The following is a 5,453-nucleotide window of genomic DNA, read 5'->3' on the forward strand; positions in this document are numbered from 1 at the left end:
AAAAAAAAGGGAAGAAGAATATGCAACAAGATAAGGGAGGACAAAATTAGAAATTAGAAAAAAAATTCAAAAGTTGATTAACAAACACTTCCATATTTACAAATATTTGTAAGAGGTACTATATTTTTAGATTTTTTTTTTTTTTTTTTTTAATCTGATTGTTATATCTATTACAAATATTCATAGATTTTTGTTCCTTTAAACTTTATACTATGGATCCATACATAGAGAGCTATGTAATTTTCCACTTTATATTTCGCAATCTCAAACTTACTAAAATTATGGGTTAAACCTTTTAAGTTGCACAAGTCAAACATGACAACCCATATGATTTTGTTTTTACCTCTGAAAAATGAGTAGATTTCATTTATCACTGATGCATTATCAAAATGCATTTAAAAATTTGCATCCCATATCTAGCTGTCACAGAATTTTGGGTCAAATTATATTTTTGGTTTTGAGAATTATTCTACTTAAATTCTATTTGATTTTTACCCTTTGAAAACTAATAGTTTCTCATTTAGGTTATATATGTCGCTAATTTCTATTTCGTCTTTGAAATTTTAAATTAAAACTGATGAGTTTTATTTTAGAATTTTGAATTTGGATATTAATTAATATATCTTGAGTTTTAAATTAGTTGATATAATAGAATGACGATGTGTAAGTGAAAATATGTTGACTAGACTTTATTGTGTCTATATTTTAAATGATATACATACATATATATAAGGATTAATTTGAAATAAAAAATTTCAAATTTCAAAGATGAATTAGAAACAAAATTTAAATCTTAAGAACAAAACATGCCATTTTAACACGAAAAGAAATTTGAATTTAAATGTTAATTAATATATCTTGAGTTTTGAATTAGTTGATTTAATAGAATGATGATGTGTTAGTGAAAATATGTTGATTGGACTTTATTGTGTCTATATTTTAAATGACATACATAATACCATATGTACATACGTACGAATGTACATACATACACACATATATATACTATATATATATATATAATGAATATTTTGAAACCAAAAATTTCAATAAAAACAAAATTTAAATTTTGAGAACAAAATATGTCATTTTAAGTTAGAAAACCTAAAGAACTAAATAGAAACCAATACCAATCTAAACCAAAAAAATTGTTAGCATTTCTCAACCTTTGCAGCTAATATGAGCATGGCTAAATTAGTAATAAGATATATGAGTTTCAATTTCTTCCACCCATATGTTATCAAATTCAAGAGGGAGAAAAAAAACTCACAACAACAAATATAAAATAGGAAAATTATTCATAAAGGTTATTACAACGTGATTAGCAATTTGACACCTTTAAATAAATGAGAGAAAATTTATAAAAAATATTCCGAATTTATATTTAATAACATAAATTTATTTTTGGTACCTATAAGTTTTGGGTACAATTTTTATTTTTAAATTAATTAATAGATATTAATGCAACCTGAAAAATCGAAGGTAAAAATATTGATTTTGAAACGTAAGGAGGAAACGGTTATGAGTTAGCAAATTTGTAAAATTTTGAAAAAGATGAAATAAAACTAAAAAATTTAATGGCTAAGATCTTAACATTTGAAAGGCATTTTTCCCTAAAGAGAGAAACAAACAAAATGCAAAGTGGCTTCTTCCCCGGCGATAATTGAAATATGGGGAGATGTGAATATGGTTTTGTACCCACTAGCCAGTCAGCCACACAAAGGCAGAGAGATATAAGGTATGTTTGAAATATAATGTCAAGTGTTTAATTTAAAAAAGAATGAATCATTTAGGAGTTAGGTGAAGTATTTGACAGTATATTTTAATCCATTTTTATCAAGAGTATTTAAATAAAAATGATTTTTTTAAAAAATATTTTTTTCTCCAATCAATCCAAATAGTCTAAAATTAAGAAAACTAACAAAATAAAGAAATATGTGATGTTTCATTCTTACGACGGCTTCCAAATCCAAACAACCACTTCCCTATTACGTTCTCAAATCTAAATTACACAATGTCGCAACGTCATCGGGATGCAAAGCGGCCAATGTCCCTCCTTAAGGGTCTCTTTCAAGGTGAAAGGTTTGGAGTCACTACCAATTATTTTAAGGTATGATGAGTCACCCATTAAAAAGAATTGAAAATGAACTACTTTTCAAAAGATAGGTTCGGGGTCACTGAGCGTAGGGAATGTATTAGCATCCTAAAAATACCTATTTGAAAACATCATATTTGTTACCTAATTTTTTTTTTAAAAAAAATTGTCTTTATTTGTAAAAACAAAAGTTTATTTTATTAAAAATTCTTATTAAAAAAATGTTAATATTTGTTTGCAAAACTCAATTAAAATCCAATTGAAACTCCACCTAAAATTTGTAATTAAAATTAATTGGGAATTTTTATTTAGAACTTATTGGAAAGGTGAAAAATTCAAATAAAATTTTATGAAAATTATCAAATTGAGTTGAAAATAAGATTTTGGAGAATAAATGAATTAAGTGAAAAAAACAAAAATAATAAATAGAGAATAAATAAATCAAGAAAATAGAGAAATTAATAAAGAAATTAAGTGGGACCACCACTTACCCCTACCAATTCCACCATTTCCTCTTTCTTTTATCTTCTTCTTCAACCTCACAACTTCTTCCACCATGGAAGTTGCAATAGGTGTTAAGTTTTTCTTTTTTCTTTTGTTTTTTACTGCCTCTCCATCTCACAATTTGTCTCTTTGGTTCCTTTCTCCCTTCCTCATGTATGTGTTTGTTCCTTTTATAAGCCCTTAGTAAAGCTTAAATTAGCTTAGGTTGTTGAAAATATGGACAATAGGAAATGGGGTGAGAGTTAAAGAAATGGGAAAGGGTCTGAAGAAGAACAAAGGAAGAGAATGAGAAAGACTAAAATTATTATTATTATTATTATTTTTAATACATTTTTATCTTTAATTTAATGATAATAAAAAATATTTTGGAGAAAAAAAAACAATTAAAGGACTTTTAACTTTTAATTTCCTCCTTAAAAAATATTAACAAAATAAAAAATAATAATAATAAAATAAAACATAATTTAAATTGGGTCCAATCAAGAATGGCCCATTCAAATGACAATAAATATGCAAGAATAGAAATTTGTGAACAATAAATTCTACCTTGGCAAAAGCGAAAAGCCATAATGAAAACAGAATAAATCAAATCATCAACATCTTCAATTCTGGGAGCTTCCTCCATGAGCAATAATATCGTCAATCACCAGCGTAATATTCCGGTGAGACGAGCCCCCTTCTTCAACAGCCCTCTTCGCAATTTCTGCAAGCTTCTTGCTTCTCTCTCTCATCTCTTCTCTCTCATTTCCTTCCAACACCATTTCTATGGCTTCTCTCACTTCTTCTCTCTTCACCAACACCTTTTTCTCATCCTCCTCTCCCCAATGAACAAGTGTCTCCTTCCCCACACTCACACCCACCTTCAAAACATCTACCATTAGCTTATGATTGAACACTTGATCCCCAAAAAGCGGCCAAGTAATCATTGGCACCCCCGCAGAAATTCCTTCAATGCTCGAATTCAGCCGCAATGCGTCAAAAAACACCCAATTGCAGAGTGGGTTAGTATCAGAACTTGCGGAGCCCATCCACGAATCACCAAGCCTCTGCCCTTGGTTTTCCCTTCCAAATCATACTCCTCTAGCCATTTTAGTAGAAATTCTGTGAGATTTGCTTTTCTTATAGACCAAATGAATGGCTTGTTCGATGCCTCCAATCCCAATCCTAGCTCTATGAGTTGGGCTGTCCCCAAATTACAGAGACTTCCCAAAGAGACATAGACAACGGAAGATGGTTGCTGCCTATCAAGCCATTTGATGCATTCGTGTTGATCGATTGCGGTTTTGTTGCCTCTTTCGGCTAAGTCGAGTTTGTCGTGGTTGTAAAGCGAAACAGGGCCGACACACCACACTTTTTCCGGCGATTTTTCTCTGGTTTTTCTATACTCTGTTACATACTTATGCTCCATCTCCTCAAATGTGTTGAAAAGGACGCCATACGATTGCGCATCGGCTTGGATCATTTCAAATACAAATTTTGGCAAGTCTTCATCGGTGGATTTTGCTAACTCCGATCTGCGAAACTTGACAGGATCAGGTAAGTCAGAGAAAATTACAGAGTCAGAGTCGGAGTTTGTAAGAGCAGGGTTGGTCATTAAACAACGTAAACAGAGGAGAAAGAAGCAGCTGAAAGTACTGTAAACAAGCCTTGGGACTTGAAATTTCTGAGAAAGCTGGAAGGTCCAAGGAAGATGCATATCGGAGATTATGCAGGTGGGGCGAGGTTTGAGTTTGTGGAAGAGATTTTCCGAAGGTTGGTAAAGGAGAAATGTGGCTCTGAAGAATTTTGAAGCGGAACGAAATGAAGGTAGCAAGTCGAAATTATCGCACCCTTTTGGAAGATCACCTTCCTTGCATGGGAACTCAAGTTGGAGCATACGGATCTGTAAGCCGAAATCAATGGCGCGAGCAAGAATGGAGTGGTTGCGAGCAGCATCACTGGGTGTGACAACGATTGTGACAATAGCGCCACGCTGAGCAAGAAGCTTGGCGAGGTCAATCATGGGGATGACGTGGCCTGTGCCATGAATGGGAAGAGAAGAAAGTGAGGGGAAGCCACGTGAAGTGAAGCTGCTAACGAAGAAGACGACGGTTTTTGGTGCTCTGATTTGAGTTTTTGTAGAAGAAACAAACGACTAAACAATTCCTCTGACGTCAGATGGATTCTAGGCTGAGAAAAATCTAGGTGCCTCGGCTGAAAATTATCATCAATATTTTTTTTTTAAAAAATGCTTTATTTTTTGTGTTGGGAAAAGTGAAGTATAGGGATTAAAAAGATGCCATATTCTTCAATTATAATTACGTTAGTGAAAATTATTTTTATTTTTTATTTTTTATTTTTTATTTTTATTTTTATTTTTTTTGTGATGAGAGTGATATATTGTTTATATCTAACTAAACAAATTTAATCATGCCTCAAAAAGTCCGAGGATAATATATTAAAAGTAATATAATATTAGTAGATATTAAAATAATATAAGCTTAAATTACTAAAACTTTTCGTTGGATCACGCAACTTACTTTATATTAGTTTATTTTGGAAAAATAATGAAAAATAATGATGATTGTTTTTCAATATGGTTTGTCTAATGAATTGAACGGGTGGACTATTTTTTCTTTTTTTCTTTTTGTCCTTTACGTAGATTATTATAATTGATCAAAAAGGTTCCGTCTTATCTAGTTCCGTGGCTGTTTTCTCTTCAATTACCGGGTTAATTAGAAGACTACAATTTAAAAATAGGAAAAAAAAAAAAATTAGACATAACAAGTTGGTTTGAAACAAATTAGAAAACTAGTTTTTTTTTTTTTTCTTTTTATTTCTTTAATCTTTTCCTCCATTAATAACCGTGGGCTCA

The 5,453-nt window shown here is 31.1% G+C and overlaps 1 pseudogene; it reads right to left on the reverse strand.

Moving 5' to 3' along the window:
- Positions 1-3,031: 3,031 nt before the first annotated feature.
- LOC120089943 lies at positions 3,032-4,968 on the reverse strand (annotated as a pseudogene).
- Between the last annotated feature and the right edge of the window lie 485 nt (positions 4,969-5,453).

The sequence above is a fragment of the Benincasa hispida genome, chromosome 11 (genome assembly GCF_009727055.1).
Source record: "Benincasa hispida cultivar B227 chromosome 11, ASM972705v1, whole genome shotgun sequence".
Classification (NCBI taxonomy): domain Eukaryota; kingdom Viridiplantae; phylum Streptophyta; class Magnoliopsida; order Cucurbitales; family Cucurbitaceae; genus Benincasa; species Benincasa hispida.